Here is a 15,649-nt window from a genome sequence, read left to right on the forward strand (position 1 = left end):
GTCAGAGTCATTAAGAAGAACATAGAAGCTGCTCAGGCCAGACAAAAGAGCTATTATGACAAGAGGAGGAAGCCTCTACAGTTTGAAGTGGGAGATCATGTTTATCTTAAGGTGTCACCCACCAAAGGTGTTCAGAGGTTTGGAATCAAGGGCAAGTTAGCTCCTCGCTACATTGGACCCTATGAGATCATAGAAACTTGTGGGCCTGTAGCATATCAATTGAAGTTGCCACACCACATGTCAGCAGTTCATGATGTGTTCCACGTATCTCAGCTACGGAAGTGTGTCCGCTTACCCACAGAAGTGCTACCTGAACAAGAATTGGAGATAGAACCAGACTTGTCCTATCAAGAGCACCACGTCAAGGTATTGGATCAAAAGGAGAGATCCACGCGGGCAAGGTCGATCAAAATGTATAAGGTTCAGTGGAGTCACCATTCAGTAGAAGAGGCTACGTCGGAGACTGAGGATTTTCTATGTTCTCGCTTCCCCAACTTTCTGCCCAAAGGAGTCGGTACGTAATCCAAAACCCCACCCCCACCTGCCCTTTGAATCTAAATATAAGAAAAACTTAGATGTTAAAGGTATTGTAAACTTTGAAAATGATTTTAAAAGGGCTTCCTTCTGAAGTTGCAAAGAGAATGACATTCGAAGAGCAGTTAACTAGAGAAACTTGGATAAAGGCAAATGCCACACCCGAGCACACCTTTTTGGTACCCCCTCTAAAGGACCCTACCCAAAATCTTGGGACGAGATTCCTTTAAGGGGGGAGGGCTATAACACCCCAGGTGTTACTTAGGGTTTCACTCAAGACTACACTATTGAACCCATCATCACATGTGGTTTAGTTTGAGCAAAAGACACCAAACTTAGGGATCAAGATCCTAAGTAGGTGTAACCCATCTTAGAAGTCATGCCTTGGCCTTATTATGCACTAAAGAGAAGAGAATGACTCAAACCCTAATTCAAATCCCTTATAGGCAAATGGAGCCCTAGAGGGGATTATGGCAAAAAGTCTATGTAAATCACATTGTCTTGACTTGGACTAATTATAAAAGTTGTAGTACACTTAATACCGTACAAAAAAATAGAAAGAGGGTGACCCCAAAAAGAATTCAGGAAAACCCCAAAAAGGTCACCAAAGAGAAGAGCATAAAAGAAAAATCAGGAATTGCTCAAGTTCAAAACCGACCCTCTTTCAAAGATCAACATGTTCACTTTGATCCCAACCTCAAAACCTTATGGCCCAATTGACAAAATGGCGCCTAAAGACCTCTAGAACACCCTGGAAAAGTTTGAACCCAACCCTAAGCCATTTGACACGACTTGGCATGACTTTTGTCTTGGTGTGGACAGCTCGGACAGAGCCGACTTCTCACCCCCCATATCTCTCTACCCTGACCATATCCTTGCTTGGAACTCACATCAAAAAGGTAGGATTTGGTGCAGGGAAGAGACCGTACACGGGGGTTTTGCCAAGATCTACATGCTAAGGCGATCAAATCGGCCGTTGAACCCTGGCAGAAGTAAACCCCCACGTGTTCGACGTGGGCTGACACTCGGGGGGGGGCGCTCAGAGCACGCCCGCACGCGAACCCCCACGCGCCCGCGGCCGCCCCGTGACCACGCCCGCGCCGCGGCTATAAAGCCCACCCCAGGGCCTGGCTATCTTCCCTGTTGCCTCCTCCGCACCACGCCTAACTCTCCAAAGCACGCCCGCAGCTCCGGTGACCTCCCCGCGTTCCGCCAGAGCCACCCGAGGGCAATCACTATGGCCAACCCCTTTCCTGCCCTCCTCCGCTCGATCCAAGCCCTCGGATAGCTTCATCAGGAGGCCGTGAAGCTTGCCCGAGCTTGAACCGAGGACCAACCTGTAACGCCTTGAATTTGGGGGTAGAATTTTTTTCTTCTTTTCTCTCACCAAATTCAGGCGTTACTCTTTCCTTTTTTTCCCTTTTCTTCTCGCTAAGCCTTGATCTTTTCCAAAAGTTATAGCGAGAATTAGCTCGACATCTTGTGTAAGCAAAACCTAGAACTATTTTTGGTTGTTGCATCATGCCGGATTATGCACTCTTTTGTTTGTGGTTGAGTGAAGTGGAGAATTCCGCATATAAGAAAATATGGAAATTAGAAAAAGAAAAGCCTTTTCTTTTTCTCTCCCCCCTTTCTCCCCTTTTGGCCCAGCCGCCCCCCTCCCCTTCCCGCGTGGGCCCCGCGGCGGCCCAGCCGCCCCTCCCCCGCCGTGGGCCGCCCAGCCGGCCCAGCCGCGCCTCCCTCCCCCTTTGGGCCCAGCCGGCCCAGCCCCCCCTCCCCTTTTTCTTTTTTTCCAAAAATCCCCTCCCCGCGGGCCCCGCCCATCATTCTCCCCCTCTCTCCCTCTCCCTAAACCCTAACCGCCGCCCTATCGCCGCCGCCGCCCCTTCCCCTCCCCCCCGCGCCGCCGCCGCCCGCCTCGTCCCCGGTGAGGCCCTCCCTCCCCCTCTCCTCCTCTCCCTCCCCTCCCTCCTCCTTCCCCCTCCCGCCGGCGCTCTCCCCGCGCCCGGTCACGCCCGGCCGCACCCGGCCCCGCCCTCGCCTCGAGCTCGCCCGCCCATGGCGCCCGCCCTCCCCGCGCCGCCCTCCGGCGAGCCTGCGCCCGGCCGCCCCGGCTCGGCCGCCCCGGCGTCCCCCGTCCCACGCCGGCCCCGCCCCCGCGCGAGCCCCGCCCGTCCCCGACCTCGGCCGGCCCCGCCTCGCCACGCCCCGGCTCGGCCGTCCCCGCGCCGCCTCGCCCCGACCCCGTCCGGTCCCGGCTCGGCCGCCCCCCGGCGAGCCCGTTCGCCCCGTGCCCCGGCTCGGCCGCCCCCCGGCGAGCCCGCCCGCCCCCGTGCTCGGCGCCCCCTCTAGCGAGCCGCCCCGCCCGCCCCGTGCCCCGGCTCGGCCGCCCGCCCCCGTGCTCGGCCGCCCCTCCGGCGAGCCGCCCCGCCCCGCCCCGTCCCGTGCCCGGCTCGGCCGCCCCCGCCGCGCCCGTCCCCGGCGAGCCCCGCGCCCGGCCCGGCCGCCCTCGCCGTCGCGCGTGTTCGCCCGCCCGCCCCGGCGTGCGGCCGGCGTGCCTTGCTCGTGTCGTGACGGCCCCGGCATGGCCTCGAGCTTGGCCCAGCGTGCCTTTGGCGCGCGGCCTTGAGCTCGGCTAGCGCACGGCCCCGACGTGCGCACGGCTAGTTCGTGGCGTGTGTGTGCGGTCTCGCGCGCGTGCTCGCGTAGTGCGCGTGCCTTGGCACGACTCGCCGTGCCCCCGTCTACCCCCAGACGCCCCCGTATACCCCCTCGTATCCTATACGCGCTAATCACGTGTTTATATTAATAAGATAGGAGTCTCAATTTGGAAATTAGTTACGTTAGTTAATTTGTATAGCTAATCATCTATCTCATTCAATGTTAATCTACTAAAAGTGGTCACGTTTACATTAGTGCATGTAGCTAATCCTTTTGTTAGAACCAATTGGAACTAGAGCACGTAACGTCTAGCTATTCATCAACCCGTAGTGCGTCTCGGGCATAAGCTTTAACTCTCGCGAGACCTTTCCCCGCCTCTTTCTAACCATGGTAAATTCATTATCGTATGTGATATTCTATGCATATTTACTTTATTTGTTCTCTTGTATGGTGTACTGTTTGCTTCCTAATTTGAATGGATGGATGTATGTATGCTTGCAATCGCATAGAGAACGATCCGGTTGAAGAGCCCGAGGAACCCGCAGGAGAAGCCCTTGAGCAGCAGTCGGTTGGTGGAGGCAAGTGTCCCTTGACCTATCTTTGTCCTATTCATTTTTTAATTCACCTCCCGCTTTATACATTTATACCTAAGGATTGACTAGCTTTTGATATCCATATCCTTGTTTACCTATTTGGGTTGGATTATTATTGTTTAGCTTTATGCTATTGCTCAAACTCTAATCAATGAACATGATGAGATTATCTATGATACGTTGTTTTCCCTTCTCTTATTATGATGTTGTACTTGTGGCCTTTAAGGGGGCTCGAGCGGTTTCTCGAGTGCCTCTCCGTAAGGACCTGTTCTATGGATGACCGCCCGGGAAAACAGTGCAACCATGAGGGTGGAATGGGGTGCCCTTAGCTGAATAATTAGAGGACCCGGGGTGTAGATCACTTAGCCGTCGTGCCGTCAATGGGGATCGGTGTATGCGGCTCGCTCTGCCAAGTTTGGGTTCGCCCCTTGGGGAGGAATGCGGTGCATTTAGGAAACCTAACGGGTGGCTACAGCCCCGGGGAATCTTTGTAAAGGCTACGTAGTGATGCCCTGCTAGGCCACCTAGGTAGTGCTCAATGGGGAGTAGCTCTCCCCGGACAGAAAGGGAATCACGGCTTGTGGGTAAAGTGCACAACCTCTGCAGAGTGTTTGAAAACTGATATATCTACCGTGCTCGCGGTTATGAGCGGCCAAGGGAGCTCCAGTGATTAGTGGTACTTGATCAGAGAGATTTTGGTTTACAGGTGGCGATGAGATTGATGGTTCTGGTTATGACTATGGTGCTGGTAAGTGGTATTCTTTCCGTTTGGAAAGGGTACATCGGGCTAATAACTTGGGTTAATGCTAAAACCTGGCTTTCTATTAGTAAATAATAATCTGACCAACTAAAAGCAACTGCTTGACTTATCCCCACATAAAGCTAGTCCACTACAGCCAAACAGGATACTTGCTGAGTATGTTGATGTGTACTCACCCTTGCTCTACACACCAACCCCCCCCCCATCCCCAGGTTGTCAGCATTGCAACCACTGCTCAGGAGAAGATGAAGTCATGGAAGGAGACTTCCAGGAGTTCCAAGACTACGACGAGTTCTAGGCGTGGGTTAGCGGCAACCCCCAGTCGGCTGCCTGTGAAGGCCGCGTTTATCTACGTTTCTTTTCCGCACTTTGATTTATTGTAAGGACTATGTGGATGTCTCAGACATATGATGTCATCGACTATTATTTCCCTTTTAATACTATTTGAGCATTGTGTGATGATGTCCATGTTATGTAACTGCTGTGTACGTGAATTGCTGATCCTGGCACGTACATGGTTCGCATTCGGTTTGCCTTCTAAAACCGGGTGTGACACAGCCCCACCGGAATAGCGTAATCGTGCTCGCCGGAGTTCGGAACCCCGCCGGAGCACGTGGACCGGGTAATCCTCTGCACCATTTCTCAATTCATTGCGCGCATGGCCTCTACATCACCCCATGGAGCTCCTCGTGCACTTTAATTGAACCCTACCGCCGTGGTTTGGCCGGAGCAGGAGCCGCCGACGACCTCCGCCGCCTGCGCTCGTGGCCAGGGCAGCTCCGACCACCTCTGACGCCGACCCGCACACCGACGTGACCGCCGTGACCTCCCCGACGTCACTGACCACCCCGCCGGAGCTCTACTGCCGCCGGTAAGCCACGCTGCCATAATCTTCGCCGTGGGTACTGTTTAAGCCAGCCAGGGAGCGCGGGTTAGATTTCGGCTAAGTCCAGGGGGTTTTGTGCAAGGTCAGTGACTCATGCAAATAGTAGACCGAGGACTGTTTTGTGAGAGAAAAGGGAGAGAAAACCCAGGGGCTTCAGCGCAAATCTGTATTTCTTTTCCATTTCGAATTTACTTTTATTTTAATATTGCAGAGAACTTAATAAATGCATAACTTGAAAAATAATCATCCAAAATTAGTCAAACTAATTTTGCCAGACTTTGTGAAATATAAACTATCAGGCAAAAATGATAAACCCCATAGTTTCTGTAATATTTTTCTAGAGTTTTAAATTAAATAAGAAAACTGCCCAAAACTTAATATTAGAGGGAAAAATAGAAATATTGTTTGACCAGGGTTAAGAAAAATAGTGGAGACACTAACCTAGTAGTTACACTGTTTAAAATTAATAAACACCCCAGTATACAAGGTTAAGGAAGGTTTATTCACTGAAACTTGTTTATGCTCAAACTTGGGAAAATTAAAAAGGGGTATTAAAAAGGGAAACCAGGGGACAACCATATTTTTCCTAGCATGCCTAAGTTATGTAGTTCACAAGAAAAATCCTTTGAACCATAGTCCAGTGAAAGGAAATTTCACTCACAATTATTCATGGAAAATAGAGAAAACTTTGAAAAACCATAAGAAAATAATCCTAAGAAGAAAACACCCCTACCTTAGGAATAACTATTCTTGTGCTAAAAAGAACCTAGGAAAAATACAAGTTCTGTTGTTTGATATTTTTTCAAATAGCAAGTTAGTTATAAGTGTCTTTTTGGCATTAAACTTTAGAAAATCATAACTGAATAATCACTAAGTAAATCTTTATGATTTTTGGCACAGAAGCATGTTATTACCCATGGATACCAGCAAAAATAACTCTTAGTACAGAACCCACACCTAGATCAGAGTTGTAGTGCAAAGTGACCTCTCTGTCCCAACTTTTGTTATTTTTGTCCAGAGAATGTTCTGTTTATTTTTTATCTCAAATTTATAGGACAGACTTCAGAGACCAATATTCACCCACTGTAATGTTTACAGAATTTTTGGAAATTTTGAAATCACTGTTGTAGTTCAAACCCCCCCCCCCCCTTAAGAGCATAAAAAGACAATAAAAAGAGAAATTAGTAGTGGAGATTAATGTTGCCCTAACCAAAACGACAAAACCCTAGAATACCTAATAGAACCTTTAAAGGGCAATCCAAATCTTAATCCACTATGTTTACCTCTAAGCAAAACCTCAGACCTAAATTGATAAGCATCAACCACTAAGAGCTTCTGATAACAAGGAAACCCTAAGTTATCAACTAACTTAGTTTTCTTCAATAAGCATAATGGTTACTAAATCCTGCATCTCATAGCATACATATTTCTTATTCATTGCATTCGATAGATTGCAACCTCGCTGACGGAGAGTACATCCTCGTGCCGGAGCAAGGAGTTGCTCAAGAGGTAGCCCAGGATCCAGCACCAGAGCCTGCCATCGAGGATCTGTCTGCCCCAGCTTTGGAAGGCAAGCCCCGGTTTATGCATAACCAGTTCTATATATTATTTTACTGCACTTATTGATTGTAGGCTTGAATTGTGCACTTAAGTGTAGGCGTTGTTTGGAACCCTAGTTGCATGACTCAGGATTCCTTTTGAGATGGATACTAGTATGCTAAGTCGAGTAGCTGCTTTACTAATTAGGGATCTTGGTAGAAGTCGAGTGATTTTTCTAGCACTCGCGCGAGGTCAGGAATTGGTTGTACCCACTTTCATATCATACTGATGTTGGTCTGTGGATAACAATCCATGGGGATTGGTTGTCTACGAGATGGAAATTGGAATAAGGATTAAGGTGTGGTACCGTGTGTCAAGCGTTTGAACGTACTAAGCACATGCCGAGAAATATGGTAAATCGGTAAGCCTAGTACCTGATTGAACCTGGCAGCAGACTTTGCCCCTCACGCGACCTGAGACGTGGTCTCCCATTCCGGTTATGGTGGGTACAAGTGCGGCCATTGCACGACGACAGTCGGGGTCAGTGAGGCATTGTACGCCAAGGCGGTGAGCCCTGATCTGCTGGCAGGGAATCGATGGGGACGGTTGATGTGTGTGGGGAAGGAGTGCCTCGCCACGTCGTGTGTTTAGGTTTACCTTGCAAGGATAAAAACTCGATTCGAATCGTCTGCTTCTCGCAGCTAATGAGACTGCTTGATCCATGCTGCTACATTGAGTAACAAGTGGAAATGTGATGATTTGGCAAAAGCTGTTGATTGCTAAATGTTTGATACCATGTATGATTAGATAGTACACATTCAGTCTTAAGAGAGTCACACTAAAACTTGAAAAAGCTAAAACTTGATTTGTAGACTCAGCTAGTGCTTTTGGCAAGCAAAACCCCTCAGCCAAGCAGCTGCATGTCTAGAGGTAGAGGAGTAGACTCCTCACACCGAGTAAGTCTAGCTGAGTATTAGTATACTCAGCCTTGCTTGTGGCATAATTTTACAGGTTCTCTGGAGGACATGGTTGCTGGAGTGACTTGGCCGTCCATCTTGCCATCGGGTTGGACAGTCGAGTGGGATCCTACCTCGGCTGAGGAGGAGCATGAGGAGTGATGGGACAGGCTTCCCCATCCCTCCATTTATCATTAGTTTATTTCCGCTGCATCCCAAATAATGATTACTACTTTTGCTAAAACTCCGATGATGATGTAATAAATTCAATACTCCTTTATGTATGGTTTTATGCTTTATTGTATTTGCTCTGTGCCTCACCATCGAGTGAGTACGTGGTACTTGATCCTGTTAGTGGCCTCGTCGGACTAGATCCGAGGGACTGACGTGTTATTCCCTTTTAAGTGTGGTCTAGCCTCTAAGGTTGGACTTAGGCACTTATGTTGGAATAATTCGGGCGGTTCCGCCACAAAACGCCGGGCGGGCCGAGCCGGGACCACCACACCACTATCCGATCTCGTCTGCTCTCTAATCAAAATCATTCCGTGAATCAAAAACCCAACTCAACGAATGCATGCCTAGGCACAACATCAGACAGACACAAATATGCTCCGGCATGATGCAACAATAATATCAATTTAGTGTTTTGTTTACACGCGACACGGACACTAGTCTCTACATTGCTTTGAAAATAGGAGGAAGGAGCGAAACAGGAAGATAAAAAGAGAGTAACGCCCGAATTTGTTGAATATTGTAGAAGAAAATTTATACCCCAAATTTAGGGTGTTACAAGCCATTTCAAAATTTAACAGAATTCATATAAATTGTTAATATTTATTATACTAAACAAGTAGTATTGTATTCATCGTAACATATATTTATTTAGAGTAACGAATGCTGATGATAATTTTTTCATAAATGTAGTTAAAAGATATTTGGCACAAACTAGAACTCGAATTGTACATAGTTTCCGGTGACAGATTTTTTATGGGGCGTTTAGATCCATTTAATTTGGAGGAATTGAAATCTCTACTACCCTATAAGGGTCCAAGTAGGGCATCCACCCTGACTCACCATGCCCCCGCTCCCGTCATCCCCGTCGAGATGCCAGCCCAAGGATGCTCGCGCCTCCATCCTCCCTGACATCCTTTGCGTCGTCATTCTCGCCCCCACGCCGCTCCATTCTCGCCTTGGCGCCCTGCCTCCCACCCCTTTCCCCGCGCACTGAAGCGCCCCAAACCTCTGGGACTCAAATGTGATACAATTACTAGTTCCAGGAGGCTAGTAACCACATTCCTTACTTCAAATAGTACAAAGTTCGAATAAAAGTTATTACAATACCAGGGTACAAGGTCAAGAGAGCTTGAAATATAAAACGCAGTGGAAGATAAACTAGCCCAAGCCACAGGCAGAACTGGGTGCAGACATAGCCCCTTCTAGTCGAGCATAGCAGAAAAAAAGTCTTCAGCTGCTGAAAAACATAAATAAATCTGGGTGAATACACTAGGTATTCCGCAAGCCCATCCCGCCCGTAAAGAGAAAGGGACCTATATAATACACACTTTATATGGTGGAGTTGAAGTCACTCTTCTTTTTCAGAAAAAGGCAATTCTTTGATGGTTTTTCCCAAAGAAGGAAGTAGCACATTTTCACACTCAACCACCACTGAGCTTCATGCTCCTGCGGCATTGTTTTTATTTCCAAAAACACACCCACTCACACATTTCCCTGATCGCGGGGGTTATAAAACACTAATTGTCATACCACACTAGACTCGTCCATACCAGTGGACATGGACTATTCAAATAGGTTTGAACTCTGCGCAGAGGTGTACACTTTACCCACTAGTCCGGTTTCTGCAATCTCACCGTCGTGAGATCCAAATGCCGAATCTCTCTCTTTCCTCGCACGTCCTTACCTTAACGGTTGTACCGGAAGGAGTCAGACCACCGCCATGTCCAAACCGGACAAAACATTCCCCCTTCTTATCCTCCCGGTGCTCTCCAGCCATCATAACCCTGGGGTTTGGACCGTACGAGTTCAGATTGAGTGACTGCCCATATAGTCTCGAGTGGTTGTACTTGTCATGAGTACAGGTAGTGAAGGATGACAAACCAGTCCTTATATGAGGGGACAATCCCTCTGCTCACACCTAACCCGGCTGAGCCATCACCTTAGGCCCTCCCCTAAACCAGGGAGTCCCTGATCATCCCACTCAAAAAGTGATAAGGGTGAATACCCTTCATCATACACTTTTTTAAAACATCGTTTAGTAAAAACACTGCCCTTTCTCATCCCACATTTTGTACTTAAAAGATGTTTGTTAATGCGGGCTTTCTCTCTGCTCACAATGCAAAAGACCCATCCCTTATTCCCAGCTTAGGTAGTGGTAGAGAGAGTAGGTAACTTATGCATCAAGGGAAGAATGGACTTGCCTTCGTGGAAGTTCTCCTGGCACAAAAGATCTATTTCGGAGGGGTCGGGTTCCTGCCCTTCTTCCGGAGTTACAAATTCCGGAGGATCGGATCCCTCTTCTCCTAGCAAAAATAGGTAATGAACAATACATCAACCATGGCGACTTGGTGGGGTGTGCCAATTCTTAGATATTATTATTTTGTGCCCTATAATTTATTTAGACTATTTTTAGTGCATAAAATATCAATATATTCATAAATATGTGAAAATAGGAAAAAGCAATGGAAAAAGGAAAAAGAAAAGGGTTTTCTCTCCTAGCTAGGCTAGGGGGAGATTTTGGCCCAGCCGAGAGCGGGCGCGGGGGGGGGGGCAGACGGCCCAGCCGGCCCACCAGCGGGGGACGGGGCGGGGACGACGTCGTGGGTGCAGGCCCACGTGCCAGCAAGGAGGGGAGGGGACGACGTTAGGGGGGTAACGGGGGGGACGAACCGGCCGGAGTTCGACCGTCGGTGAGGCTTCGCGGTGGTTTTGCGTTGCGGTCCTGGTTCTGCGTCGATGGAGTGGTGGCGAGGCACAGGCAGAGGTAGGGGATTACGGGAGTGGGGCCAATTTGGCCGGAGGGTGCTTGGGACGGCCGGTCCACGGCGAGGTGGCGGGCGCCCGCGGCGGTGGGATCGCCGGCGAGGTTGTCGGGCGCGATAGGTGAGGGGGATTGGTGTGTCGTGTTCGTGAGGGATCGGTGAAGCTCAAGAGCTACATTAATTGGACTAGAACTTAACAGAGAGAGGAGGGCGGGACTCACCGAAGCGGAGGAAGGGCGCGGCGGCGCGGAGCTCGATTCGACTTAGGGGAGGGGAGAGGGAGTGGCCGAAGCCGGTGTGAAGAATGAGGGAGCTTTGGCGGTCCTTTTTATAGGCGCCCGGGGCGGGGAAGGGAAGCGAGGTGGCGAGCACCGGTGAGCTTGCCACGACGGTGATGATGGCGCACAGTGGTGGCGACGGGATGGCTCGGGCAGGTGGGGTGAAGGGACAGCTCGGGCATAGTGCGCGGTGGCGCAAGGCGCCAAACCGAGCTAGTGAGCGTGTTAATGGCGAAGCGATGGAGCGCGCGGCGGCCGGCGGCGATCGCGTCGATAGCTTGGTCACGGGCGCGAGGAAAGTGCTGACAAGCGGGGCCCGCTTGCCAGAGAGAGGGCAACTGCGAGGGAGCGGGGGCGAGCGCGGCTGGTGGGTGGGGCCGGGCTGACAGCGGCGGAGGGAGGAGCGCGGGCGTGCGAGCGGAGATGGGCCGCGTGGGCCGTGAGGGGGGGAGAGCGCGGCGCGCGGGAGAGAGAAAAGAAGGTTGGGCCGGATTCGGCCCAACCGAGGGGGATTTTCCTTTTTCTTTTTTTCTATTTCTATTTCTTATTTTTATTTCTATTTCTTTCATCTCCTTTTCTTATGAACAAATATTTAGCTATATATTCTTAAGTGCTAAAAAAATATATTCTATGTGAGGTGTTACTAACAATCATGGTGTATGCATATGATGAAATGTCCTATGAGGTGGAGTCTAGGGAAAATCAAGGGGGGGGGGTTAGGAGATTAGGGTTTCTAACCTTGGGGTTAAATTTTGGGATGTTACATGCACGCACCCCGTCCCCAATCCCTCCGTGCCAGCCTCGCCCGTACGCCCCCACCTCCGTGAACCCCGCGTCCACCGGCCCTGCGCAGGTCTGTGAGCGTCCCCGCCTTCGTGAACCCCGCGTCCACCGGCCCTGCACAGGTCTGTGAGCGCCCCCGCCCCATCCCGATTCGTGACCGCTGCCCCTCCCCTTCTTCCCCCCATACCACGTCTTCCGATCTGCAACTTCTGCACCTGGATCATGTTCCATTCGTGACCGCTGCGAGGGTGGCCTCCATGAATCCCCTTCTTCCCACCATACGAGGATCACGCTTACGCCGGCGCGGGGCGAAGAAAGGAGTCCACCTGCCCCCGCGACGCTGCGATGCCTGTGCCCCTCTCCGTGACACCGCGATGCCCGCACAGCAAGGGCGTGCCCCCACCCCGACGCCCCCTGCCTCACCATGCCCCCGGCTCACCGCGCGATCCATGCCCCCAGCCCGGCTGCAGCGATCCCAGCTTCCCCTACTACCTCAAGGCCGGTATCCCCAATTCCCCATTCCTTCTCCTCCCTTTGCTCGATTGGAGGTGGTCCGCCCCACCACCCGTGCGCTTCCCGCTTCCCTGTCCCACCTCACGCTCCCCAGAGGAGACACTCCGGAAGATGGTGGGGCGGCGGCTTCGCGCTCCACAGATGTCGTCGGGTCCAAGAAGCAGAGCCTCCGCGCTCCACGGAGGTCGCCTTCCGCGTGGACAGCAGCGCGACGAGATGCTACAACTACACTCATGACAGCTTCAATAGCATATCTGCATTTTTTCCTCATCCTCAGAATCGTCTCTCTTGGTCTGTTCTTCCCCCTTTCGTTTATGGCTTACGAAGCGCTGAATTTTTAGATCCAGATCTCTCTCTCTCTGATGTTAATTTTTGAGTGAGAAAGATCGATACTATTTGGTTAGAATTTCTATTAAGTGGTAATCATGAAATTGAAATCAATCTCAAAAGTTTTACTATTTTAATCCCGACATGTTCGTACTGTGGTATGACCTTTCCTTTTCCTTTTGTTTTAGAATTATTTACAAGTTATCCATTGAGATTGATTTTACTGTTTTAATCCCGACATGTTCGAAGCGCTGAATTATTTCCTTTTGTTTTACTGTTTTAGAATTATTTACTCTGTTCATTCTTCTCAAGCACTGGCCTCTTTTTTGTTTGTTTTTTTTTGCAAAGGTGCTTCTATAGATGCCAAGAGAATTGTTGGAGAAGAATGAGCTAATGCTTGGTTGGAGAACATAGAAAAGGGAGCATAGCTGAGGAAGATACACAAGTGGGAGGTATTGATATACAACGCATGGGCATATACTTCGATTAGCAGCACTTGTGTTAGTTAGGCTAACATCACAGATTTTAGTAGTATGTTAATTGTGTGATACGTCTAGCTATTTGAATATGATTTGACATATATTGTAGTCACCCTTGTAAATCGTTTTCTGTATTCTTCCAAAGAATCAAGGCCAAAATTTGTGCTATGCGTTCATCTTGTTCTTTAGATTTTCTTGCCTGTAGCCATAAGTCATGCTTCATTTTTTGAATGTACCTAGGCCGCTCATTTTTGGTAGTTCAAATTGACGCCAACTAAAATTAGTGTTTAAGTAGTTCCATTCATGTTTCTTGTCCTTGTTGGTTCATGTGTTGTCAACTACAGATGGTAATGCAAGGTCTTCAACCTATTTTATCGGCTATGGTTGATTGCCATAGTGTGTTTTGGTACAAGTTTGCAATAGTTTAATTCCACAGAAGTATTTAGATGTTGAGTGAGTATAGCTTATGGCCTATCTTATGATCATACTCATGTGTACTTTAGTTTATGAGAAGCCGCAACGATTTTTTTAATGTCATAATGTTCTAGGCTCTTGTTTTTTGAGATACAATTAGTTCATTGCAACTAACATATTTTGTTTTTTAAGAAAGAAATCTCCATTTGATGGTTTAGATCCATGTAAAGGGAGGAGCATGCTTGTGGCTACACTTATGGGTATCATCACTTCATATTGTGATAATGCAGACTACTCATTGTTTTAGCCGTTACTGCCTGCAGATAATGAAGACTCCGCCGAGAAGTTGGCAGTGGTGTTGCCCGCACGCAATTGGAAGGCCCCGAGGCATCGTCCAGCCCACACCCATCCAATTTAGGGGCTTCTTGTTGTGCTCTCAGGCCCCAGTAAGAACTCCAATCCCTAGATCTCTTTTCGTGTGTTAAGTTGTGCTTAAGAACCACTGATGCAGACATTAGGTTAGGGCAATGATTTTGGTTAATTGGAATAAGGCAGCGCTTTAACTTAGTTCCTCAGTTTCAGCTTTAACATGTGTTGTCTCCATAGTATATGCTCTGGTTAACATGGTGGAGAGGATTTGTGAGGTGAATTACTTGTAAGATGTTATCTAAGTGGGGGGATAGGGAAAGGGAACTGTGGCTCCATTGATGATGATAGTGTTATGAATTTCTTCTCCTACTTTAGAGCTCTATTCTGTATTGTTCTTCGGTAAATCGGTTGTTGCATTACTTATAAGGTATGCCTGATTTACTGTTCTTGTTTAGGCACCATAGATCGTGTCATTGTTTGAGTGCAGTAAACCATGTAAATTCTCTCTTATAAGTTGTCCTTTTAATTATACTAATAATCGATTGTCTAAATTTGTTTAGACACCATATTATTTTGTCATTGTTTGAGTACAGAAAGAAGTAATCTCTCTTACTTATAAATGTACTAATAATTGTTTATCTAAATTCAGGCACTTGAAATATACCAACTTGCATATAAGATATAAATTATATTAACGATGCCACGCCAAATGTGTACTTCCCTAGGTCGAAAAGCAAGGTCCTGTCATCACAAACTCCTAGCAAATTTAGCGATATGTCATGAGAACAAGACATGACAACATTACAGCCTCAGAGGTAACCTTTGTTTTCTATTTGCTTCAGCCAACTTGATTTTACCAGCTTATCTTCTTCCACTTTCTGCTCATTTCCTATTGATTCAGTCCTTCTACTCAGCTTTGGAGGTTGTCTGTTTACAAATACAGAATTGTCCCCAATACTGGGTTCCAAGGTGCACCTAGCACCATGTGTTTTTATGCTTGTAGACTTGTAATGGTGCAGCCTGTGGGTTAGGACGGGCAGCCTGGCAGTGGATAGTTGCTTTACATCCTATAAGGCAATGGGAGCAAGCGGGTAAGTTTCGAAAATGATTTGACAAATGATATTGGTGGTTCTTACTTCATATCCCCTCCAAGCTGCAATCAGCCTTTCATAACATCGTAGGTCCTTGCATTTTTAGCAAGGATAATTAAGATGCGGTTCATAGGTATGAATATATTTGAAATGATTAGATGTTGGAGGCGGATTTAAGATGTTGTGTGGCTTTTGCTTCTTGATTTGCTGCTTGCTTCCTTCTTTTGCCAATCCAGCGGTTTCTTGCATTGAAAATGTGGAGCTAAAGTGTGTATGTTTTGTTACACAAACGTTGGTGTTGTTGTGCTCCTTTTGCTGAAGCACTGCCTTTTACGGTTAGCGACACTCAATGTTCGATCACTTGTACAAAACAAGATATGTATTTTCTTTTGAGCAATTCTTTTAAAATATATGGGGGCAATGAAGAGCTTCATATTGTGTTGAACCTCAGTCTGTAATATTAAGTTGCA

Source organism: Zea mays, chromosome 4, assembly GCF_902167145.1.
Source record: "Zea mays cultivar B73 chromosome 4, Zm-B73-REFERENCE-NAM-5.0, whole genome shotgun sequence".
NCBI classification, from domain to species: Eukaryota; Viridiplantae; Streptophyta; class Magnoliopsida; order Poales; family Poaceae; genus Zea; species Zea mays.